Consider the following 26,356-nt stretch of genomic DNA (forward strand, 5'->3'; position numbering starts at 1 on the left):
ATCAATTTCTAATTTCTTCTCCTGAGGACCAATGTCATGAGATTCTTTGACTTCTTCTACCTTGGGCTTCTCGACTTGTGGAGATTGAGTTTGTAAACGAAATGCGAAAGTACACTTGTCTGAAGCTTTTGGGTTGAGTAAGTCTTTGGTAGAAAAGAGAGGAAAACTTAGATCTATTTCTGTCAAAGCACCAGACAGAGTTTGGGGGTTTGGGATGTTGGCCTTGTTTCCCTCAGGAAGGAAGGCTGCCAGGAAACAGCAAGCCTTCGAAGAGAGAAATGTGGGGGTTGAATTTATCGCTCTTACTTTTTTCATTCATTCATGTAGCACACATTTACCCAAGGCCTATGATATGCCAGCTCGGTGCTAGATGCCAGACACCATGGTGGAGACCACCCAGCCCAGACCCGGGGAGGTGAGGGCTGACACACCAGCCACATGCCAATAACGAGTGTGGCTGCTAATTCAGGTAATTGAAAAAATCGGCTAAAATGGGGAGTCGTTAATAAAGTAAACATACCTTAAACATGTTATTTTAACTTAAAACATAAATGTGTCTTAAGACACCACGTTAAATGTAGAGCAAGGTCTTTGTGAGTGGGTCTGATGATGGCCCCATGATAGTTTTTGCTCAGAGCACATTCATAATTTATTACCTATAATTTCAATTTTTGGCAACTTTTAAACAGTCTGGGCATAGAATTAAGAGTTTTAAAATTTTTCTATATATTCCCCTATCTTTTATGTATGTTTGGTGAGCATTTAGTTCCAAGCACTGTTTTTTAAAAAGCGGTTTTCTTATTGGGTCTTCTTTTTCTTTTTTTCCAGGTCTGTCTTACTTTTTTTTTTTACATTCAATATTATTTTATATTAATTTCAGGTGTACAGCATAGTGGTTAACATTTACATAATTTAGGAAGTGATTCCCCTGACTAGTCTAGTACCCACCAGACACTAGACACAATCATTACCATTATTGGGTCTTCTAAAAGCATTCAAAGTGTAATTAAAATTCTTAAAGCATTAGTTTTCTTAGCAACAACAGTTTCTTTTTATCTTCTTTTTTGTCCATTTTTTTAAACAATTGAATTTTGGAACCAAGGATAACTGAGGAACAGTGTCCCTTCCAGTGACCCTTGGTGGATGTCTGACAGCTGGTGGGAGCGGCAGTGGCCAGAGCAGTGGGGAGGCGTTCCTAGCCCGAATCAGCCCCGAAGCGTCACAGGGACGGGGTGGCCCCGGTTCCTTTGGCAACTAGGTTGGGGTGGGGGTCAGTTAGGAGAGCTTAGATGTCCCACCGTTGAGGTCAGCACAGCGTTGGAGGAGGCCATTGAGGGGACGCGACTGCTGGTTGACCCAGGAGCTGGACCCGGGCTCTGGGGGGCTCCCCCTCCCTTGTCCCTGGGACACACTTTTGGCCCACTGTTACCACAGCTGGAGCTGTTTTCAAGGACCCAGCCTTGAGAGAGCCACGTGCTGTGAGACCATTTGGGCAGGGAACAGGCTGAGCCTGGGCAAGCCTTCTCTATAAACGTCAAGATCCTGATGGGCGGCTGTGGAGATCCACTCGTCTGGCGGTCGCCCACGATGAGCCTTGTGAGTAAGTTCCCTTGCTTATGACACCTGCCACTTACCCGTCTGGAGTGGCTGCCTCGTTCTTCAGCCTCTCCCTGCCCTCTGTGTACCGGGGCAGTTTCTAATTTCATCTGGGGTGCTCCTGCGTTTGCAAACCAACACACAGGATGCCAGCAGAGCTCCCCGGAGAGGCCTTCGCCTGGCCTTGAGGTTGAGGAGACTTCTGGGAGAAGTTAAGNATCTTCTTTTTTGTCCATTTTTTTAAACAATTGAATTTTGGAACCAAGGATAACTGAGGAACAGTGTCCCTTCCAGTGACCCTTGGTGGATGTCTGACAGCTGGTGGGAGCGGCAGTGGCCAGAGCAGTGGGGAGGCGTTCCTAGCCCGAATCAGCCCCGAAGCGTCACAGGGACGGGGTGGCCCCGGTTCCTTTGGCAACTAGGTTGGGGTGGGGGTCAGTTAGGAGAGCTTAGATGTCCCACCGTTGAGGTCAGCACAGCGTTGGAGGAGGCCATTGAGGGGACGCGACTGCTGGTTGACCCAGGAGCTGGACCCGGGCTCTGGGGGGCTCCCCCTCCCTTGTCCCTGGGACACACTTTTGGCCCACTGTTACCACAGCTGGAGCTGTTTTCAAGGACCCAGCCTTGAGAGAGCCACGTGCTGTGAGACCATTTGGGCAGGGAACAGGCTGAGCCTGGGCAAGCCTTCTCTATAAACGTCAAGATCCTGATGGGCGGCTGTGGAGATCCACTCGTCTGGCGGTCGCCCACGATGAGCCTTGTGAGTAAGTTCCCTTGCTTATGACACCTGCCACTTACCCGTCTGGAGTGGCTGCCTCGTTCTTCAGCCTCTCCCTGCCCTCGTGTACCGGGGCAGTTTCTAATTTCATCTGGGGTGCTCCTGCGTTTGCAAACCAACACACAGGATGCCAGCAGAACTCCCCGGAGAGGTCTTCGCCTGGCCTTGAGGTTGAGGAGACTTCTGGGAGAAGTTAAGTCTCTGATGTGAGGGGGCGTTCGTAGCATAAGCACTGTGAGGATGCAGGCGAGAGGGGGAGCAGGCCAGTGGCGACAGGTGGCTCGGGAGAGGCAGGCAGGGCTAGACTGTTCCTTATTCACTCATTCAGTAAAGGTCTATTGTGCATCTCCGTGCCAAGAGCTGTCCTAGTGTCAGGGGTGCCAGAGTCTGTGCTGTCCATTTAGTAGGGGGACAGATGCTAAATAAGTGAGCAGATAAAAGCTTCATGTGCCAGCTGGCTAGGAGTGCGCCAGCGAGACGGAGGGGAGATGACGTGAGCGTGCGTGTGTATGTGTGCTTATGCACATGCTGGGTTATACACAGAAGCCAAGGAAATTATTTCTGAGTAGGTTACATTTAAGCCGAGACCTGGATAAAGTGAAGGAGCAGATAGGTCGTGGGGATACTGGAGCAGAGAGTGCTCTGGGCAGAGGGACGAAGTTTCGAAGGCTCTGTGGCAGGGACGCTTGGCCCATTTGATGACTAACAAACAGGCCAGTGTGTCCGGAGAGGAAAAGTGAAGCCTTCCCAGCCACAGGAGGAATGTGGGCAGGGGTGTGTGGGGTGTGTGTGGGGGGTATGTGACCATTTGTATTAAATCGAAGTTCATTCTCCAATTGGAAGCCCCGCCCTGGGTGTGTGACAGCAGAGTCCTGAAAGGCCTTAATTTCCCAAACGAAGCACAAATCATGCATGCCCACATCCATCATGCAACATGACAACCGAGCGCTGATTGTCACAGGTATGTGCAGCCCGGAGGGCACAGAAATACGAGGAGCAGACAGGTGTAGCATGCTAAGTGTAATAGACATTGGTTATGTTTTTGGTTGCTGAGCATCTGAGATCCCCACCTTATTTGGGGGGACCCCATTGTATGAGTCTTGGTGGGAGGCAGTGCCCTCCCCCTATAGAAACGGAAGTGGCGATGCCTTCTCCTCCCTGCCTCCTTGGCCCCCACCTGTTCTCCTGACACACTAGCCTTTTTCTGCTCATTGAACATGCCAAGTGGATGAGCCCCGGGTTTGGCCTGAGAGGTTCTGGGCAGCAGTCTGACTTGTGTCACACAGTGGCTGGGTGATCTCAGGCAAGTCACTCGGCCTCTCTGAGCCTCAATCTCTTTATGCTATTTCACAGGGGTATGAAAGTTAATTTGAATCAGACGGCACACGTGAAAGCACCTAGCTCACAGCAATTACTCCGTAAGAGTTAGGTCAGGGGCCTAAGCTGGCGATGGAGGACGGGAGCACTTCCTTGCGGCTGTGTCCTGACTCAGTGAGAAAAAGCGCCGTGATTGAGTAGGTACGTCTGCCGTTGATGCCGCTGCCATTTCTCTGTTACTTGGATCTAGGAATCTGAAAGGTATTCCATATGGTGGTTTTGAGTTTCCGAATTAAGTAGCCTGATGGCGTAGGCTCTTGGCTCAAGCCTTCCATACTTAGACCCCCAATACTGGCAAGCCCCACAATGGGTGAATCTTAATAGCTGGACCTCAAATGCCTCCAGTAGCTGGTAAAGGGGCTATTTCTTTCCCAGACCTTATGTTAACAATGACTTCTTGGAGCCCCCCCAAATCTAGGTGTGATCCTTTCCCGTGTGGTCCCATAGCATCCACTTCCCACCACATCACTTAACCAGCCTGTATGCGAACTCCTTGCTTTGTCTGTCCTCACCACCCCTCCCACCTGCTGTCCCCCATCCCCCGAAGTGATAATCCGGGGGAGATCCAAGACTGTGTCTGTCTTGCCCCCTATTTTATCCCCAGCAGCCAGGACCTTACTAGCCTGGGAGGTGTTCAAGTGAGGAAACAAGCGTTTCCGACTCCTTTATGGACATGGCAGAGATGAGAACCAGCGAGACACACACAGGGGAGCCCGTCACGGATGGACAACGGTGGAGAGGTCCTTACTTCCACGTTTCTTCATAAGCCACAGGATTGCTTTCTTGTAGTTTTTAAAATTTTTCTTCATCCTAAAAGGAATGTGAATGATCTTTAAAAGCTGAGACTCAACTCACGTTTCCCTGCTGTGCTACACAGTGTGGACAGTTCTAGCACCCGCTGAGTCTTTTCCGTAGGTGTCAAGTGGGGCTGATGGTGGTGTTGGCCCCAGCTTTCCTTCCAGTCAGCTCTCAGGAATAGAGACAGCACGTGGTAGCGACTCAGTGCTTCCCTCCTGGCCTCTAACTGGCCTTCAACATGGACACCTGGGCTGACCCCCAAACCTCTTATAGTAATTCCAGCGAGGGTCACCTTGGGGGCTGGGAGGGGGCCGGGAGGTCCAGATTCAAGGCTGGCTCTAGGAGGTAAGCTCACGCAGCTTCATCTCTCTGTGCGTATCCCAGCGAGGGTTATGTTTGGAAATGGCTTGGAAAGACAGTATTGTTTGTGAACTGGACAGAGCCACTTAAAATCCATCTGCATTGAGTAGGATCATTTCCCATAGTCTCACTCAAAATGGCTTACCATGGAAGCCACACAGAGGCTCAGCTTTAAAAATAATCAAGCCCTGAACCCCCTCTCATGTCAGTACACAAAGCGAGGCACCCCGGTTTTTCAATGGCTTGGACGGTTGTATTTCCAGATAAAGGTGATCTCCAGGGGGAGCTGTGACAGAAGGAGTGAGCTTCCCAGGCTTAATTAGACATGAGAAGGCCTTTGCCATGACAAGTTTGAAGTTCTCAGGTCAGATTCTTTGAAGAGAGTGTGATAATTTAATCCCACGCAATGCCAGGAAGCAAACCCTCTTTGCTGGGAAGGGCTGAACTATTTTTACCTGGCAAAGAGCTGTTTGTACTTTACTGTTTGTACTTCAGAAGCCATAGGGGGACTTGAGACTGAGCCCTTCACGGCCCGTTTGTACCAAACGTTTGTTTTGTTTGCTAGCACTGAATGGAATGGAAGCGTGACCTCGCCTTCCATCGTCTGTGAAAGAATGAGAACCCAAGAGTGGGTGGACGAGGCCAAGAGCAGGTGCCAGATACACGCAAGAGTAAAAACTCCAGCGAGGGCATCCAGCCACAGGACCCCACGCCCTCTTAGGAAGGTTTCTCCCTGGGTTCTTCGACCACCTTTGCAGCTAGTGGAACCCTTACCAGCCAGCTCCCGATGGCAGAGACTCGGGGGCACACACGGCTGTAAAGAGCAGCACAGAGTAGGGAGCTATTTCTCGGGTGCAATCAGAGTAGGAAAATGTTTCTCAAGTGCAACCAGGTTAGAATGAGCCTCGGTTACAGGCTAAGTGGGAAGGAATGGGGGAAATGGCACACGGGAGGCAGAGGAACTTACTGGGGTGTTATTGGGCGTTTGTTTTCGCGGCTGTGTGAGTATCTGAATGCTTGGGTGTTCTTTACGTTTTGCATTGTGTATTTTGTCTTCCTCTTTCCTAAAGAAGCTTCAGGGGTCCCTGGCCCCAGGACGCTACTGAGCCCAAAGACGAAGTTGTTGGCGGTCAGCCTCTCTTCCTGATTTTGGGGAAGCCTCAACTCGCCCAGGAGGGTATGCAGGGCACCCCACCCCCCACAGCCTCTTCCTTGGCGCCCCCGCCAGAGAGTCTGCGAGCGAGCCACAGGAGGCCTGGACATGCACCTTGCTTGCCAAGGTTTCTGACAGCCGGATGAGTGAACATCCAGGCTTCCATGCGCCACGGGCTGGCTGTACAAATGGGGTCCGGAACATTTTGTGACCTGGGGCCATGCCACCTCAAAAGGCTTCGTGCCAGCCATAGCTGGCAGTCACCTTATCATTCCTCAACCCAAAAACGGGCTCTGGCCATGACTCCCAGGTCAGTGAAGCTCATGGCTTCGCCCTCCCCCAGGGAGCACGGAAACGCATTAGCTTAGCCTAGGGTGAAGCTGGGGAATTTCTTGGGCAGATGCCCGGCTCTTGATCCCCCATTGTCCTCTTTCTTCAAAAGCCCAGGGGTCTGAGCCTTGCTCCCTAGACTTTTGTACAAGTTCACGGTCCCTTCAAGGCTTTTCGTGCCCTGGACTTCGAGCCTCGGTCACTGCCTGCCTCTGACCCCACCTTGGCCCTCTCACGCTAGCAGAGCTCCTTGTCCTTGAGTTTCAACAGCCAGATCGTTTTGTCCACTGGACCCCTACCTTACCCTTGTCCTCGTGCCTGGCTTGTGCCTCTTTGACTCAGGGGACCTGCCTGGCCCTGGCTTTGCTCTTTTCTCTGGTGGCCCAGCTTACACTTTCCCTGCTGCTACCTGTTGCCTACCTGCACCCACTGACCAGTGCCTCTGTCTCTCCCATCACTTACAGAAGTCCCAGTTTCCTTCTGGCTTCACTCCCCAGGGGGCCAGTCAGGGGGACGTCAGTATCCTCTTCCCGTTCACTGCGAGCAGCCATTTCTTCCATCATGGTCCGAAGCGCTGACTGACAGGAGCTGCTAAGAAGCTACAAAAGGATCCCAGAGGAAAATACCCAGGAAATGAGAATTAACGCTTTCTAATTAATCACTTTCCTGACGCCCAGAGGTGCCAGGTGAGATTTCAACCTATTATTCAAAAACCACAACAGCAGGAACAGCGGGGTGGCTAGCAAGGTTTGTTTTAAAGAATATTTTCATTATTATCATACTCTCTACTCTCCAATTCCCTGAAGAATTTTTATTTTAATAGCAGCATACCAAGAAATCTTTTGAGAGCATAAAATTACCTTCTTTTTCCAAATGTGGAGATGGCTATATAAAGTAAAAATGCATCCAGGCTTTAAGAGCGTAAGAGGCTTTCTGAGTTCCAGGAATGGCTAAGCTCCCAGCGGCTGCTGATTTATTCAGTGTGCAGAATGACTGTCTTTGGGAGAGCATTGTAGCACCAAGCACCTTACTGTAGGGGACAATTCTGTGTTTAAAGATTCTTCTGGAGTAAGGACATTGCAAACCGCCTTTTTCATTTTGTAAAATTGATCACTGTACCCCAAGTCCACGATGCTAAGCAGGACTGACCCATTGGTGGGTCCTCCTAAGAATTGCTTTTGGTGGAAGGTGGAAGTTAGCTTGCTGTTGAGGAACGCCGTGGATCTGTCATGGTGCCCTGCGGGTGGAGGCTGTCAATATTGTTGTTCAACATCTGATAATGTGTAATGTGCCATTAACTTAACAGTTTCCTATAGTAAGTAGAAGGGCAACAGATCCGCAGTTGCATGTGACCTGGGACAGGTGTAAGAATGAAGCTTGGGGTTGGCTAGTTTTTCTAGGACGTGGGGAAAGCTGGGGTGCCTCAGGCCTGGCTTGTCTGAGCCCCGGCCTCTGCACTGCTCCTTTGCCCATTGCTGGTGTTAAATTAATTAGACAAGGAGGCCATTAGACTGACGTGGCTCTAGGCTGTGATGACCTATGTAAGTAAACCAATATCTAAGCCTGTCAATGCCTCAGGCTTTGAAACCTAAGGACACTCAGTCACAAGCGGCCAACTAGCTTTACCCTGTGGCCAATCGATAACTTCCTTGCTTTTGCTTCTACCTTTTCTCTATAAAAGCCTCTCCCCAGCTCCTGTGGGCGGAGTGCTCCTAACCACTTCTGGTTTGGTGATGGCCAATTCCAATTGATACATGCTCAAACAAACTCTTAAAATGTGTAATATGCCTCAGTGTATCTTTTAATAAACTGAGAATCAGTGTTTCAGGCCAGGTTGAGGTCAAGGCCGGTGGTACCCTGCCTCTAAAGCCCTCAGGTTTGGCAATCCCTCCCTTAGGATGCAGCAACTTCCTATTTGCCGAGACCGGTGATCTCACATTATCCTCTTTGGATTCTGTGTTTTGTTCCCCACAGTGGTCCACCAGACAACAGACCCACTGGGTGGGCCTTGTTAAGTTCTCATCCCATCTAGGCTGTGCCAGCCCACTCGATGTAGCCAGCACACATGACATCTTATGAGGTTTATCCCATTTGCTTCCCCAGCCTATAGAGTAGAACTACCCTCATCGTCATGATAGGTGTATGGGCACCCCAGGGATGAGTTCTCCCATGCCCAGAGACTCCTCCTGGGTGAATCTGGTTCTTGTAATCAAGAGTTTGCACAGCAGGCTTTGTGATGCATGGGTGTGTCGTAGACACAACACAAGCGTGTTTAGTGAACTAAAAGCAGTAAAGAAGTCGAATTGTCAGAATAACCAGTCTCAGTTGACAGCCGCCATCCATGGGAGGACTGAAGCTCCCTTCCTGCTGTTTGTACCCCTGTGGTTTCTGGTGTTCCCCCAACAGGGGCCTCAAAAGTCTTTCAGCTGCAGGTGCCCATTTTCCTGTCCTGCCCTGGCCCCACTTGTCGCATCTGCTGCCTACGACATTGCTTGGAGAAAGTACTGCTTCGCTGAGCTGTAGGGCTGCCTGCCTGTCACAAGTAAGCGAGTATCTGGCCATGGGTGCTGCCTCAGTGTCCTCCTAAGCTTCCGATCCTTGGGGGGCAGAGTGGTTTAAGCAGCAGGGGGACCGTATCCCCCAACTCTGTGCCACACTTTGTCACCTGGGCAAAGCCCTTGAGATGCAAGGTGCTTGTGACCAGAGCTTGCCTGAAAAGCCCCCCTGTCACATGGGGCCCTCACAATGTGCCACATTCATCCAGAACCTCCTACAGCTAATTGGGCGAGGCGTCCCCTCTGCCTGTGACAGCAGCTCCTCCTAGGACAGCAAAACCTCAAATGACAGGTGTGCTGCAGGTTTCTGGAAAATTCAAGTTTCTAATTAAAACGATTCCTTTAAATTTCAACTCTTGCTGGAAAAATCTTCCCAAAATGCCTACCTGTACTGTCCTGTCTTAGTAAACCCAATGCGGTGGGTTTACTAAGCTGAAGCAACTGTTTTTCTCCTTCTGATGTGGTATTTCAGTATTTGAAAGGCAATTATTAATACAATGTGTATAGAAACAAGTGTGAAAAATAAGGAAGTTAGGGCTAAATATGAACCGAGGCCAGAAAATTCTGCAATTAAAAAAAAAAAACCTAGTTATTTTAGTTTTATTTTTTATTTTTTTGCCTTTTATAAGCTAAGAGGAATATATCTGCTTGACTTTGAGCTCCAGACACACGGCTTCACTCTTGTGACTGTGTTAGTGCCCAAAGGCCTGAGACGTTCCTTTGCTGTAGCGGAGAGGACGTGCACTAATGCTTCTGCCGGCACAACCATGGGTTGTAAGTCTCGGAGGTCTGACACAGGAAATTAGAGCCCTCGGAGCTGTACCAGCTGGGGAGAGAATCCAGGCACTAAGGACAGCACCACGGTAGATGGAAGGCTGAGTCAAACCATGCTGGCTCCCCATGTCATCTCCGGTCACTGGGTGCGTCTGGGGAATGGCGCCAGCTGCATGTCGGGGCTGCCGCTTGCCCCTCTGAGGGGTGGTGTCAGCAGGACCACAGAGCTGGGCAGGTGCTTCACTGCTGTTCCTCGTCTAAAGCTTCTGTCTTGCGAGGCTGTCCCATTTCTGGTCCTTTGGTTAGAGGCAGCAGGCTTTTCTTGGGGCGTTTGCTGTCGGCGCTTGTTGGGGTTTCTGGGTTGCTGTCTTTTCTAGCACCCAGTCAGGGTTATATGAGGTAAAAAGGAAATTCGCCGCCACATCATTCCTGGGGTCCTGAGGTCCCCAGGACTGCCTTCTTCTCTTTGTCGTATGTTTGTTTTCCATATAATGTCTAGAGTTTTAAGCTGTACTTAGTGGGAAAAGTCCATCTAGTCCATATTTCCAGACAATAACTTCATTTTTTTTAAATTGGGGAATTGGGGGAGGGGGACAGTGTCGGGAAATTGGGGAAGGTGACCAGCCAAGTTGTTCTTCAATCTTAGTTGTGGAGGGAGCCAGTCGCAATTCTGGCTGCCCGTTGGCAGCCCATGTCCTCTAAGCTCAAGGTGCTGTGCTCAATCTTAGTTGTGAGTGGGCGTAGCCACCATCCCATGCGGGAGTCGAACCGGCAGCCTTGTTGTTAAGAGCACAAGGTCTATCCACTGAGCCATCTGGGTGGCAGCTCAGCTCAAGGTGCTGAGCTCAGTCTTAGTTGTGGGCGGGCATAGCCCACCATCTCGAACAGGCAACCTTGTTGTTAGAAGCACATACTCTCACCAGCTGAGCCATCCTGCCACCTGTTGGCAGCTCAGCTCAGGTGCAGTGTCACTGGTCCATGTGCGAATTGAACTGGCAGCCCTGTTGCTCAGAGCTCGTGCTCTTAAGCTAACTCTTAACCAACTGAGCCACGCGGCCAGCCCAATGACTTCATTGTTACCCAGGGCTCCTACAAAGAATGATTTGCCTTGATATCTAGATAACTTGCACGTTTTGTTTTTGGCTTTGCCTCCTTCAGAAGCAGTCCTGAGGGTGTTTGCTCATATTACCAGCAGGGCGCTTCGAAACCAGGGCCTCGGGGTGCCACCAACACCTCCTTCAACCCTCTTTGATTGAATGTATGTCATTTAAACCTGTGCCCATTGTAAGGAAAGCTCGCTTGGGCTGTGCTAACAGCGGAGTGAAGCTGTGAACCCCAGGGCTCAAGAGGCAGTTGCCAACTGCCCCAACATTCGGAGCGAGGTGGTCTCAAGTTATTATCCAACTTACTACATTGGCATCCACGTCCTCAGCTCCCAGCATGCTGATGGGCTCATTTAAGATACCATCCCAGAAGTTCTCTGCAGAGACTAATGTCAATTTTGGAAGGCACAGCAACAGGAAAGGCATTTGGAAAAGGAACCAAAACAAAAAAACAAACAAAAACAAAAATGGGAATTAGATTTACGGCATTTTCCCTGGTCCTTTTAAATAAAAACGCATACGTCATCAATAAGACTTTACATTCATGAAATGATCTAATATTCAACTTGGGGATGGTAATAAAATAGGAATAAAAGGGTAAGGTTCAGTGATTGGCTGACTTAAGAAAGTGAGTGTGCGTTCCTGGTGGCTAGTGAAGGTTTATCTGAGAAAGTGACATTTCAGGGAGTCCTGAATGAAGCAAGGGGGCAGGCAGGCAGGTAGCTGGGGACCAGCGTTCCTGGCAGGAAGCTGGGAGGTGCTGAGGCCCTGAGGTGAGAGTAACTGGAAGCACGTTGACGTATCTGACAGCCTTCAAGAGGCACAGTATTCCTGGAGAGGGGCGAGCGAGCTGAGGGAGGGTGGGGGGAAGGGAGGAGGCGGAGGGGACCTCGCAGGCTGTGGAAAGGACTTTAGATCTTAGTCTGAGAGATATTTATTCTGAATGTGACTTTCTGTCAGACATCCTGAGAAATGTTTCTATCTCCTGCCAGTTTTGTCAAAAATTGCCAATTTCCAGAATTGCATATGGCTCATAATTGCTAATTCAAGTATAAGAGACGAATCCCCAAGCCAGTGAGTTAAAAAGTCTGTCGGAGCTAGTGAATGCCTTTGAAAGTCCTGATCCTCCGCCAGGCCCCCACCATGCTGAAAGACAGACAACAGAGCATAGTCCCTAAATGACTGTCTAACAGGATGGGCCTGGTTCAGGGCAGGGCGTCTGTTTCATGGAGTGATGTGTGCGAGCTGGGATTCTGCCACCGAAGGATTCTCCCTTATCCTTTCCCCCCACAGGCTCCAACTAACCACTTTTTAAGAAAAATATAATAAGCCCTTTAAGGCGCCATTGGTAGCGGCTCCAACTACCAGGGTGCCACTGGAGGAGCCCATGTATCTCAGTCAAGTCCTGCTGCACACTGGACCCTTTTTAAAAGCGGGAGCCCCTATCCCAGTGTAGAGAGATGGACGTCTGGTCCTGTCCCAGGTCATGCTGTCTTGCTCCAGAGACCCTCTCTCTGTTTCTTAGTCTATCTCCCTTTCCAGGTTCCAGGGCTGTGTGCCTAGCATGTCCCTGGGTCCTCTCTGGACTTGGTACAGGCTGGACCACCGAGGCACCCACCCACCCGGGGCACCAGCCCCAGCCCTGGACCCTGCGGGGAGCAGGGATGTTTGGATATATTATGTGGGACTCTCACCCTTCTCTTCCTCTTGTAGTTCAGTGATAATATGCTCTGAAAAAGAGTAGGAAAAATTATTAATGGAATGTGGTATGGTGAACTAGTCCAGACCTGTGGGTCCCTGAGGGAATCGATTTAAAATCACCTCCTAAATGTCTGGGGAGACCAGGGTGGAGATCACGTGTTCTGGGATAAGAAGCTTCCACGAGCTTTAGCACTTGGAGGCCTATAGTCTGTCGCTCAGCAAGTATTGATTTCTCTCCCTTTGTTCATATTTCATCCTGCCCACTAGCGTTTAAGTTCTGAGAGGCTGTGAGGGGTTTGCCCAGTGTACCGCAGGTGTGCAGTAAGTGTCACAGAGCGAACTGAGTGTGGATGCCCCTTTACCTTCCCTCCTAACTCCAGTGGTAAGTGCTGTTTCCTCCCCTTTCAAAATCCAATTTTAATTCAAATTTAAAAGCACGCTATCCTTTGGCTTAGTTTCTTAGAGCCTTGGACTGTGACACCAAGCCCTAGAAATAATGCCTCAGCCACTGGCTGGCCTTACTGATGGCTGCCTAGCCCAAAATGGCCCAAAGAGGGCTCTCTTTGGTCAAGGGCAAGCCAATTCTGTGCCTTTTACCTTCTCGTGGATGGATGTGTAACTTCTGCAATCATTTAAAATCATCATAAAATTATAAAATGAAAACGGTACCTTCTAAGTCCGACTTGAAGGTGGGTAGTATCGGTGCTGAACTCTCTTTTTCTGCTTTTCGTTTTGATTTTCCAGGTGCTGTTAAACGACAGAAGAGGGTGGCCGTTCATAGTTTTAACATCACACTTCCGGTGGGCCCATATTGGACGTTTAGGGTCTGAGGTTCTTTCTTTGGCACCCGAGGCAATCACAGAGGGGAGAAGTGGCCTGGAAGGCACTGCGGCAGAACTGGATGTTTCCTGTGCCCCGCCTCTCCTCTAGGACGCAATGAACCAGTGGTCAGGAAATGGAGCCCCTCGGTGGCCCTGTCCTCTGGTCACTGTGGGGCCAGTTGGGGTCCCCAGGATAGACAGGATGACCGGGGGCGAGGGCACGCCTTAGAGATACCCTTCCTTCCATAGGAAGAATAGCTGTCGAAACACAGTCAAGTGGCTCAAAGGCGTGTAGACACATAGTGGGAAGCGCCTGTCACGGGAGGAAGTGGGCGTTTCTGGCATGCTCGCTCCCCAAAGCCGCATGATGGGCGCTGGTTGGGAAGCAGGGGCCGTCTGGTTAGATCCCCTGAGACTCACAGCGGGAGAGACTGTCTTTCTTGAGACCTCGTGTAAGTTCTTGGTGACCCTTATTGTGTGTCTTCTGGAATTCTGTGGTCCCTGCCCCTTTTTGCCTCCCTCATCCCCACCTCTCCGTCTTCCTGCTCCTAAACACGTGTGTGCATGTGCATGTCCACATGCGCACACACCATGTTCTGTGCTCAACAGCAGAGAGAAGCAGGCCCATGATGAAAAACCACAGGCAAACTGCCCCGTGGGCTCACGGGAGCATCGGGATTTGGGGGCCGCGGTACTGGGACCGGATGCCTCCAAACACTGGCGTGCCTGCCGGTCCTTCTGCCGAGCCCGAGCCCTCTACAGACAAGGAACTGTCCAGCTTTTAAGAAAATACGTTCCACCATGGCATGGCTCTGTCTGTTAGGAATAATTTGTTGTTTTTTTTAAACTTATTTCCCTGAAGCTAGTCCTGTGCTTCAGGGAAGTAAGTCAAGAAATAAGTTCTGGGTTTTGTGTGGCAGGTCATCAGACATTCAAAGGCAATTATCCTATCTCCGAGTCACGTGTCTTCCAGACTCAACACCCTCTGGGCTTCCACAGTCCTTTGTATGATGTCGTCCCCAGGTCTGCCTGCTCCCACCCTCTCCTCCAAGCCCTAGCCAGTCTGCTTCTAGCCCTCATCAAGTGCAGTGGCTCCCAGACTGGACAGCTGTCCCTGGGCTGGTCCCCCAGTGCAGCTAGAGTAGGACTAATCCCCCTTTGTAGCATCTTTCAATTATATGTGGTTATATTAACTTCGCTGGCAGTCACATCCGTCGTGCCATTGACTTACGGAGCTTTGGTTGAATAAAGCACCGCCTACAAGCAGGGCTTCCCCACCTTGTGGGGGCCCAGGAGCAGCCTCTAATATAAATTACCATTCTATTTTATCTAGCTAGCTCTGGTGCCATGTTTCTGCCTGTGAAACTCTTTTCACATCTGATTACCTTATTCCCATCACCCAACAGGTTTAGGTCATCTACAAATATAACCTTCCTGCCACATCTTTATCCACGTCTATGATGAAATGTGGTGCTGGACAGAGCCCTGTGGCTCCCGGCCGGAGACGGGGTTGACCTGCACAGCGTCTCTGGGTGGTCATTCAGCACTGATGGCTCCATCGTCTCACATTAGCATCCACCTGATGTTTCTCTTGTCCACAGGAATATCAGGAAGTCTTTGAAAATGAAATGCCCTGTGGAATCTGGGCCTGCTGCCTCACCACCATTCCCAGATCTAATAACTTGGCCAAAAAGTGAACGGAAAGCCAGTATTATTTATTCTTATTGATCCGAGGCTGGTATCTTGTGGTCATTTTACTCTCATCATTTGCCCCAGATTGGATGCAGACTTGTTCCCCCAATTCCTTAAAAACCATAAACATGACGAAGCGATTCTCTCTCTGTATCCTGGGGTGTCTTTTCTCTAGGTCAGTCTTTTCACCAGTCTTTGCTTTGCTTCCTGCTATTTCTTGCCTAATTTTGTTGCGCCCTTTTCAATCTGAAGATCATTTTCCTTCACGGCGAAGTCAAAATTAAATAGCAATCAAAGGACATGCTTTTCTCTCAGTCATTCCTCCACCTGCATGACACAGTGGCCCGTATTCTTTTTTGCCTCGATATTTTACGATTCCCTTCTTTAGTTGCTGCTTGCAGTATTGTTGTTGCTGTTATTCCTCCTCCTCCTCCTCCTCCTCCTCCTCCTCGGTTTTGGTAAGAATACATTTATCCTGGGCTTCAGCTCTCCTGACACTATTCTTAAAGTTCAAGCCATTTTCCTGCATCCGTCATGGGTAACACTCTCATCTTTTGAACCTCTGCATGTGATCTTTCAAAACCCGAGTCCCCTGAGGGACTTTCCAGCCCTCTTCTCCATCTGGCCGGGGCCTTGGAGTAAGTTACTCCACTGACAGCAGTCCCCTCACCCACGTTTCTATCCCTATCGTATCTCTATGTGCACATTTCCCCCCACACTTTCTCCCAAGGCTGCTTTTTGGGAGTAGGAGACACCCTCTCATCACTATATCTGCTCTTGAATCAGACGAAGATTCGACAACAATTTCACAAGTATTTAAAAATATTTGTAAGTTTTCACAGGGTGCCAGGCCCCGAGTCTTGGGATTTCTACAAGCGTGGACAGACTGCTGTGTGTTAGGACTTCTGGGTACTCGGTGTATGACCCTGCTCTCTGCCTGGATAGGGGGACACATGGGGCCCTAAGTAGTCTTCTGCACCCCTCAGGACACTTCCTCACACGGGTCACGAGGCATTTCTGGTGCCTGTAGCATTCCTTCCATATCACACCTGCCACTCTCTGTAGTAACAGGTTTCAAGGCTTTATCTGGGTGTTTTTCCTTCATATTTGATTCAAAGTCTAATTTGTCGAGAAGGGCTTTGCCGTATAAAATGCTGTTTTGGACCCACTGGGTTTGAGCAAGTCCATGATAAAAAATGAAATTCATCCTGACTTAAGCTTCTGTGGTTCCCCAAGGCTCCTGTGCCTGAGAATCCTCTAGGGGGTCTTGTTAAAAATGCAGGCAGAGTCCTGATAAAGGGGCTGGGAGCTGCATCTTTACAGACCCCTGGCAATGGGGATGCCCAGTCCTGGGGCTCGCGGACCAGCAGGGACAACACCTGCTGTCCTCTCTGCCTGCCCCTCCTGGCCCTCGGCCCACACTCCCAGCACTTAGGATTGCTTTGCCTTGATTGTCTGTGTTTCTCCAAGTGCATGGGTCGCGTCTGCTCTGGACCGAAAGCAGATTCTTTTTTGGGTCTGCTACACGGGGGAATCCTTAGTGTCCTGTACTCCATCTGCAGAAGGATTGGCTTTCCTTACCTCCTCTGGACACGGTTTTGAGCTCTTCTACCTTTCTGGAGATCCACACTTCTCCTCCTGCACCCTTCTGTCACTTTCTCCTATAACTATTCATCGTCTCAGAGAAGTCTGTGTGCTCCTTTCATTGGTCAGATATAATCATGTACCTATTACTGGCAAGGTTTGCCCAATTTATTGCCAGTGTGCTCCAGAGAGATAGATTGTAAGCCGTAGGTAGAAGGGAAAAGAAAAACCTCCATGAATTTTAGGGAATTGCTTGCTTTTCTTTGTGTTTCCATCTCTGAGGTAATGGCCACCCCCTCACAGAACTTCGGCAACCTGGGGCGTGTCACGGATCCTGGTTTAGAAGCTCCAATACAGTCCCCACCTTCGGTCCCAGCTACTCACGTTGCAGCATTTGATCAGTAAGCATTCACAGTGGGTGGCTAGACGTTTACGAAACATACAACACATGTTGGCTTTAAGGAACTCAGTGCTGGAAAGACAACTGCAAAACATGCCCCTACAGAGCAAATATGCAGAGTGCTTCAAACTTAAATTAGAGACAGACATGACGAGCCCTGCAAATGACGCTGAGAGGCCAAAGGGTCGTGACTGAGCAGGTCCAATAAAACAGTCGTTTCCGGAGGGCCTCTTTCTGGAGGTGTGCTCACAGAGGCCGGACACGCCCAGGAGCCCTGCCTGCACCCTGGCCTTCTCCTCCCCGACAGCCCGTCAGGCTCAGCGCTGGCCCTTTACAGACTTTCAGGATCCCGCTCATGAATATTTGGATAAATGCTCAGGTGCGTCCCGGTTGGAATGCTTACTGACTTTGAAATGGTTCCAGTTCTTGGGGCTCCACCGGAGCACTCAGGCTGGCAGAAGTCGCACGTGAACCGGGTTAGCCTGTGAAACACTCCTCGTCATGCGTGTCACCTGTGCCACCAAACTCCTGGCTTGTGTGGGCTGCCCTTTGCCTCTCCATTCTCCCTCCTAGGGTTTCTGGCTCCGAATCTCATTTAGCCACGTTTGCGCTATAAAGCTGAGCAGGCATAGATGGGGGTAGGGAGGTGAGGTGATGGGGAAATCTAATTTACTGCTGCCGTGACTACAGATGTGAAACGAATCTATGAATCCCTGATGGGTCAATCTTACTAAGGCTGAGTTTACATTATTAATAGGCTGAGAAATGCTGTTCAGTGTTCCATGCCCAGGAGCCCAGGGTGAGGGGCCTCTGGGCTTAATTGGCTTGAGGATTAAGACCCGCACTGCAGTTCTGCCCAAGTCTCTCATGAGTGTCTTCCGGGGTGGCACCGGCATTCACACTAGGATGGTTTGGGCTGGACCTGAACCAGGGCTGGCTTTGCATGCTGTCACAGAGAGTCTGGGGTGGGCCCAGGTCGCATTCACCGCTGCCCACGTGATTACCTGGATATGGCCTGTCACCCTTGGGAGCCGGTCTGTCACCTGGGAAGGAAATGGCCTGTGGTGTGGGGGAAGTGGGGCCGGTGCTCATGCAGAACTAGGACAGGAAGACTAAGAGACAGGGACAGACTGAAGGAGGGATTTGTGTCAGGGCGTTGCTGACGCTTTTTCTCTGAGGTGGGTCTGGGGTGGGTGAAGCGGGTAGCAGGACTCGTGGAGGAGTTTAACTTCTTACCCACAATATGACTTCCAATGGCACAGGAAGCAATATACATCATTCGCATGAACGACAATACTTAGGCCCCGGTGTTCCCTGTACATGGAATGCATTCTGCCCCCACGCCCCAGAGAGCCCAGCCGTGGGTGGGCAGCAGGCAGCAAGTGCAGTTCCCTTACCCTTGCTCTCATAGAGCCATTCTGTCTGTGTGCCCTGGTCTTGCCAGCCCCGAAATTCTCCATCATCCTTTATGAAGGACGTAGAAGGCGCCACGTCATAGTACGGAGGCTCTCTGGCAGATTCAGAGGTGGGAGGAGGGGCCGTGAGGAAGGCGGTCACCTGAGAGACGCCAGCAGCTGGGATCCTGTCAGAGGGGGGCACAGTCACCTTCTAGACAGGGGCCAGGTGAGGAGCCCAGTGCTATGGCTGCTGGGAAGTTGGGCCACAGGGTGGTGGCTGCCCTGCAGCTCCTGCTGGCTTCTGCCCATACCAAATGGTAGACGTCACAAGGCTAGAAAGGACCAGATTGTGGATTGTGGGAAATAGGACTGCATGCCATTTGGGGAGGCAGAGCCCCATATTGCCAACTGCTGCTTCGCTTCTAGTGAAAGAGTGTGTGGGTGCCTTCAAAGGCCAATGACCAGGCTTCCATAACTGACAGTCCGATATTCCAAACATTCTCCATCCTTTCTGGCTTAGAGCCCTGATCATTCCGGTTGCCCTTCCTGCCTCACTGCTGCCTCAGGCAGAGTGGAAAAAGTACCAAAGGAGACATCGCAGTAGTTTAAAATCCAGCACTGAGGTCTGCCCCTCGAGTCTGCCCATTGAGAAAGGTGTCCTTAGGGCCTGAGGACAGGGCGTTGGGTGTGAGGCGCGGGCCCTGCCATCTGGTAGCTCAGGATGAAAAGGGAGAACCCCAGCACAGCGACCCCCACTGTGTCCTGGCTCAGGAATCTCTGACTTTTAACGGGGGGCAAGAAACTGTAATTAAAAGGAATGAGAGGGGTTTTGGGGGTGTTTTAGCCCTGAGGTCATCTCAGGTAAACTGGCCCAACTGTTAAAGACAGTCATGAGGGAAACTGCCCAACATATAAATGGGCAGGAACTCTGGATGGTAGAAAAACAGAGACTCTGGTGTCAGGTGACCTGAGCTTAAACCTCGGCTCTTGCACGACAGGGAGTGACTTTGGGTAATTTACTTAACCTCTCTGCACCTCAGTTTCTGCACCTTTTGGATAATCATACCCCCAAGTTGTAACGTGTGGCTTCCTTACGCGGCGGAGCTGGGATTTCATTTCTATTTCCACCATAACCGAACTTCCTGTGCTTTCTTTGAATTGAGTGTCCACCCCCTTCCCCAGGGAGATAAATGACCCCTCCCTCTCCCATCATCCTTTGGGGAGGGATTGCAGGGGGCCGAGATGCAGGGACAAGGACTGTGGATCAGAGGTCTTGTGTGCCCCACACTGGTTCCTAGAGCTGTGCACACATAAGGCGTTTCTCATTTATTCTACAGGTATGTTTTCCACCGTCTCGCGTGTGCCTAGCCCTGTGGCAGTTTAATGGATACCCTGAATGATAATTTAGACCTTGGAAATTGCCTGAGCCAGGAAGACTGCAGCTCCTCTCCAGGCCTTCATTCATCCACTCACCACGAGCCCTTTGCTTTCTCTCCCCAGCTCAGACCGTCTCTCCAGACTCGGTCACCCCTGCCCTTTCAACTCTGTCGTCCTGGGTGCCAGGGCTCTGACTGTGGGACCCGCCCCTCACCCTGTGAGTGACTGAGTGGCAGAGGGGAGCAGTACTGGGAGGTCCTTTGTGTGTGACTTCCAGGAGACCCCCCCATTGAACCCCTCCTTCCTCAGGGGACCTGCTCCCTGCGCCCCTCCTCTCCCTCCCTCCACTCCCCATCTTTGGAAATCTAAAAGCCCCTCAAGCATCAATCCTAAGTGTGAATTTCCACCTGAATTATCCAAAAAGAAAACTATTACCTGGCATTAAGATTAGGTGGAGTCTGTGATAAAGGAGCCACCTTGAATTCTGTTGGGAATAAGAAGAGAAAGACAATATTGGAAAAAAAGAAACCATCTTTTTTTTCTATTTAAAAATGTGTTGTTAAGTATATGATGCTGGGATTGGGGTGGCGAAGCCCTGATTTATAGAATTATTTTATTTTTACTTTTCCTCAGCACTGTCTCTCTAAATGGTTTCCTTTAGAAATTATGAGGTTAAAATTTTACAAAATTAAAGAAAACTCAAGAAGAGAATTTTCATGAAATCATGATTTTGGGACTTGAAGTTTGCTGTGTTCATTTTCTGGGTTATCACAGGGGCCTCCCTGTGTCACGGGATGAAGGAGAGGTGATTGAGGTGCAGAGGATGTAAATAGTTTAACAATTATCTTTAATTTTGAAGGACCTGCCTGTGTCTTTTAGCCACCTGACTGCTTGCCTCGAATGATGACATCTAGAATTTCATGTACAATTGGGATAAAATATGCCATCAATTCTAGTAACAGGAGGGTGGCACAGCGGAAGTAGTAAAGAAATGAGGATCAGAAAACTTGAATTTGAAACTTAAATGGTCAACGCTTACACGTATCCATAGTTTACCCATTTGACAGAACATTACTGAGGAATAGTATTTGGCTATTAAAATGATGTCTCCCCAAATTAAGCAACACAGGCAAATATTGAAGTCACATACCATTAAAAAAGTAAAATACAAACTTGTATATACAATATGTATAAAACAATAAAACAGTAAAAATGAAATAAAACAACAAAACAAGGACCACTACCACCAAATATGCAAAAAGTAAGGGTGGGAGGGACAGGCTAAAAATCACTAAAATGTGAATCAGCTTTATTTATATTTTGATGTTGGCAGGTTGGGTGATATCTTTCTACTTTTCAAATTTCCCACTAAAAATGAACAAAAGTAGATTTTATTTCTTTTTATGTCACTCTTCTAAAATTAAAGTATGCTCATTTGTTAAAAAGCAGAAGCAAAGGATGAAAAGAGGGGAAGGAGAAAAGAAAGAAGTGATTAGAAGAGAAAGAAGAGAAGGCTTGGAAGCATGTCCTGCCTCCTCTAATTATTCCCCAGGACATTGGAGTAGTCCCCTCGTTTGTGAAGTCGGGGGTAAATAATGGCTGGGAGAATTCAAGGAGACAAAGACTGAAATACACACTATGCTATTGGACTGTGCTCCCCACCTTCTATGGGGCAAGAAACACACACAGAAAATAATGCTGTTCGTACAGGAACAGAGTAGAGGCTGGGAGGCTGGGGGGACCGGGGGCAACTGGTCCCGGGGTTCAGCAGTTCAGCATCCCCACCCCCCCACCCCGCCAGGCCCCCTTATTGCTGATTCAAGGTGCGCTGTTGGGAAGCTTTGCGACAATCTGTGAGCTTCCCTGCTTGACAAGCTGGCTGGCTCTCCTACCCCTGCCTTATCAGTATATCTTGTACCTTTCTTCTAAAATGCACAGACTTTCCGGGTTGTCTGTTGGAAATGGTCACTGGGAGACCAGCTCCCAATTGGAAGTGGCAACTGAATTATAGCATTTAGGACAAATAACATTGAGAGCTGCTGAAGAGGAGCTAGTAGCAAGGGTAAAGAAAATCAAACCCTGGGCCGGCCGAGTGGCACGATGGTTGAGAGCTGGCTTGGGACGCCAGAGGGCCCCGGTTCGGATCCCACATATGAGGGCCAGTGACACTGCCCTCTACAGCTAAGATGCTGAACAACAGCTCAACCTGGAGCTGGGCTGCCATGAGTTGCCGGCGATGGCGTAGGCTGCAGCCCCTGCTGCAGTGGGTTGCCATGGGCTACCGTGTGTAGCCAGCAGCCAGCGTGAGCGGCCAGCAGCCGCAGTGAGCGGCCGTCCAGAAGCCGGCGACTGATCTGCCTCGCCCGGGAAGAGCGCAATGATGGTGCCAACTTGGGCCAGTGAAGCAACGTCCTCCACAACTAGACTGAAGAACAAAAGGACAGCAACTTGTCTGTTCCCCTTTCCCCAATTCCCCGATCTGTTCCCATCCCCCAATTCCTCAATAAAAATCTTTAAAAAAAAAAGAAAATCAAACCCAGCAGATGATGTGTCACAATAGGTTGACACAAACACCACGCTGGCTCAGAATCCATATAGGTGACATCTCTGTGGCATTATTTACCACAGAGTCGAGTCATCTTTAGGGAGGGCTTGGGTTCTAGAGAAACAAAAGGGGCCTCATTACAGGGCGGTTTCATGTTCTGTGACAGCATGGGAGTAACGCAGATAGTGCTTCTTCCTTCTAGCACCTTCCTGCACCTTGTGAGATCAGAAGAGTGTTTCTACACCGTACAGTTAATTGTATGGTGTGGGGAGCTTTCAAAGCATGTTTAGGTTAGTTCTTTGTTTAAAAATTAGCACAGCCACACTGTGAAGGAAGGTATTTTTACACACGGGGAACTGAACCTTAGAGAAAGTAAGTGACATTCATGCTAAGGTCAAAGTCCCCACCGTGTGCGAGATCTGACTCTGACCCCACAGTGTTTATAAACATGTTTTACAAAAACTATTTGGAAACTCCTGGGGAGATCAGCCTTATATGGTTAGTGATTATTCAGTGGCAATTGATGCTGCATTTGTATTCAAGTTGCTCGTCTAATTTTACTGGGTTTCCCCACAAACCCTGGGGAAAATCATCCCTTTGAGGAAGAGAGTGGGTGGGAATTGTCAGTCTGCTCTACCCTGATTTGTCCAGTGCAGTGGGAGTCTCTCAAATGTACATGCCTGCGGGGTCCCTGGGTAGGTGGGGGGCACAGATTCCTCCCGCACACTAGTTCGTTGCATCTCCTCTTGTCTTTTATAATGTCCATTTCACACGGGGGGCAGATACCCCCGGGGGAGTATAAACTGCCCTTCACAAGTCAGTGGGAGGGGAGTGATAATGGCTTCCCCTTGAAGAGGCGTCAAGTGCTGTGTGCCTGGCATAGCTCAGGATGCTTTACATAATTTAAACCCTTTAGTCCTCACAAACGTCCTATAAAGTGGGCCAACGGTTATTCCTAATTATAGTTAAGAAAACCGAAATGCAGAGAGGTTAAGTGACTTACCTTGTACCTCTAGTAAGTGGGAGAGAACTGGCACACAAACCAGGCAGTCAGGTCCCGAGAGAGGAAGAAAACAGACTCTTACGTGCCACAAATAGACACACAAATGGCACTTCTGCTCCCCCAGCGCCTGGCCTGCGGCAGACATGGCTAGTTGATCATGGCACTCTTTCCTGCTGAGCCCAAGTGGGGCCTCAGGATCCTTCCTGACAGCGCTCCCCCACTAACCTCTCATAATCAGTCCATCAGCATGAGAGATGGAAGCCCATCTGTCATCTCTAGGGCTCATATTATAGGCGCCAACTAATTTACAAAGCTGTTTTAAAAAATAAACATGCACGTGTGTGTGTGTGTGTGTGTGTGTGTGTGTGTGTATGTGTATATAGATGCTTGACTGTGAAATGAATGAAATTGAACTTGACTCAATTTCCATTTGCTGAGCATCTGCCATGGGTCAGGAATGCACTCTTGTTCTGCACTGAGGTTCAAGACAAGGGATAAAGGAAGTTACATTTCAAAGATACTGGGAGATTACTCCACATAAAGAAATTTTGATGTAAATTCTTTTGAACAGTTAAGAATCTCCATGTCAACCTCTTGTGCAATGGATGTTTGTAGACCAAGACACCCGTCTATGTGCCTGTAAAGACATCTTAGCATTCCACTACAGTTTGTCCCGTGCCTCTCCAATTTGCGCTAGCGGGGCATTTGTTTTCAAAGCCCTTGCTTTATCCACAGTTCTGTTTTTGACAGCTTTGTATTTGTCCTACTCAAGTGGATAATATATTTACGAAGGTCTAGCGCATAGAGAGGACATGCTAAGAATGATTGATTCATACTGTGTAAAAGAAATGGCCTGAATGCTATTTCTCAGTATTAGAACTACACTTAGTACTTGAACAGGAGGGATGTTGGAATTCTGAGTGGGAGCTTCATGGTAGAGGCGCGCAGAAAACACTTCCCCAGCCATCCGGTAATGACCTCTCCAGGGCCCCAGCTGAGCGTCCGTTAGGATGGTAAGAATCAGGACGATACATCTGATTTGAAGGAGAGGGACGTCAAGGTAAGACACTGTGTGGCTGCTTGAGGACACCCAGGGATTGGGAGTAGAAGTTGGTCAGCCAGGAGGCTGGCTCCCTACCTGTCGGCACTGAGGGTCGGGCTGCTGGCTGGGGCGTCGCCTCGCTCTCAGGTTCGTTCTTCCCTCCGGGGCTCTGTGGTGAACCAGCGCCGCCCCTTTTTGGGAGGTTTTCCTCCAGACACTCATCCCTTTCGTGATGCTCCTCTTCAGCCAAGTAATCGTTTCCTTCTGGACCCTTTTCCTCCTGGAGATACTCTTTCTCCTTGAGATGCTCCTGGTCACACAGATACTCCTTTCCTTTCAGATACGTTTCCTCATCCAGATACTCATCTTCCTCCAGATACCCCTCCTCGTCAGACAATGGAGGGTCCCCCTTATCGCTCGCCTCCTCTTCCTCAGAACCCTCTTCCTCTGACGACAAGGTCTGTGTGGATTGCTGGGAAGTGGTGGGAGAGCAAAGGGGTGACGGGCCTCCCGATGACTGATTGGTTTCAGCAGACATGGTGGGGGAGCGTGAAGCAGTGAAGCCCTTCGGTGGCAGGTAAAAGTCACTTCATCGTCCTGGTAACCAAGAAAGGAATAAAAGCCCGTTAGTCAGTGATCCCCGACTGCATATTGATTTAAGTCCATCTTTGTTTGCTCATTTCATTCAGTTGTCTTTGGATGGCCCTTAGGGTATGCAGATTGGTCCCTGGTGGCCCAGGAAAAGGCACAAAAGGAGGGAACAGGAGCTGTACCCTGGAGGGCCTGAGGGAGAGACATCACCTGAAGGCAGCACCTTTGAACTTCCCGCACAATCTGAAGTAAAGGAGGAGGGCTGGGAAGGAAAGGCGTGAGCAGTGTTCAGTGGTGCAAACATTAGAGAAAACTTCCTTGTTCATCAAGAAATATTTATTGCCACAATAAACAAGACAGAGACTGTCTCCCAGGAGCTTGAAATCTGGGGAGGAAAACGGTCATGCAAACAGATTTCCACTTACGAAGAGACACCCACAGGGGCCTTCACTGACCCGGGACCCAGTCACCATGTCTTTGCCACCCTGTCTGTACTTCTTCCACTATGCTTGTCACTTCGTAAGTGGAAATCTGCTTACATTTTATGCTCAGTGCAAGGGAAAGACACTGGGGGATTTTTAAGCAATGCATATCATGATCTGATTCATATTTTCTTAAGAACACTCTTAGTGGAGAACGACTAGCAGTGGTGACAGGGAGGCCATTTAAGAGTGTGTCACAATAATCCAGGCTAGAGACGACATGGTTCACTGCAGATACAGTGGAGACAGAGAAGAGTGGAAGGACCCAGAATAGATTTTTAAGCAAGAATCATGCCTTCCTGCTCTCAAGAAGTTCACTTTCGGTTGGAAAGAGAGATGTGCAAATAAACTACTTAATACAGCAAAATAGTTACTTGAAGGAGAAGATGAAGGTACAGGTGGAGCAGAGCATGGAGCACAGAGCACTTCCTGGGGGAGCCAAGATGCTCACAGTTGTATTGCTGCTGGGGATTCAGACATCAGCAAGTGTTTGCTGACTGAACTAACATGGGGGGGCACATAATCATGGCCACCACACGCACTGTCACCTCTGCTGGCAGCACCCCCCGCCCCCCAAACATACCACCCAGTATGGCTGCCCATTTCTAACCCCACTCACTCCTGATGCCGTCCCCATAAGCCCGAGCAAGGAGGAAGGGGCCGTGGGAAAGGGCGTCTGCCCAGCCCGCCCCTGGAAGCACCAGCCACTCCATCAGAGGCAATCAGGGTTCCCCTTTCTTTTATAGTTTTTAGCTGCTTGAGGTAAAAGATCAATATCAGCGGGTCCATGGACAGCCCAGGATGCACTTATCAACGGCATCAGGGCCCTTTCCTTCCATTTTCTCATGAGGCCTTGTAAAAAGGCTCCAGTCAGCGGCATTCTTGTTTCAAAGATTA

At 49.6% G+C, this 26,356-nt stretch overlaps 2 long non-coding RNA genes across 2 annotated transcripts; one reads left to right on the forward strand and one right to left on the reverse strand.

Annotated features, from left to right (window-relative positions):
- The first annotated feature begins 4,344 nt into the window (after positions 1-4,344).
- LOC109386804 (uncharacterized) lies at positions 4,345-7,031 on the forward strand. Its single transcript, XR_002124850.1, has 3 exons — positions 4,345-4,491; positions 5,980-6,086; positions 6,857-7,031. It is a non-coding gene; the product is annotated as an uncharacterized LOC109386804 (long non-coding RNA).
- A 5,495-nt stretch (positions 7,032-12,526) lies between these two features.
- On the reverse strand, positions 12,527-18,695 carry LOC109386803 (uncharacterized). Its single transcript, XR_002124849.1, has 3 exons — positions 18,420-18,695; positions 13,195-13,272; positions 12,527-12,554 (listed from the first exon to the last, which is right to left on the reverse strand). It is a non-coding gene; the product is annotated as an uncharacterized LOC109386803 (long non-coding RNA).
- Positions 18,696-26,356: the final 7,661 nt, after the last annotated feature.

Source organism: Hipposideros armiger, unplaced genomic scaffold, assembly GCF_001890085.2.
Source record: "Hipposideros armiger isolate ML-2016 unplaced genomic scaffold, ASM189008v1 scaffold_139, whole genome shotgun sequence".
Taxonomy (NCBI): Eukaryota; Metazoa; Chordata; class Mammalia; order Chiroptera; family Hipposideridae; genus Hipposideros; species Hipposideros armiger.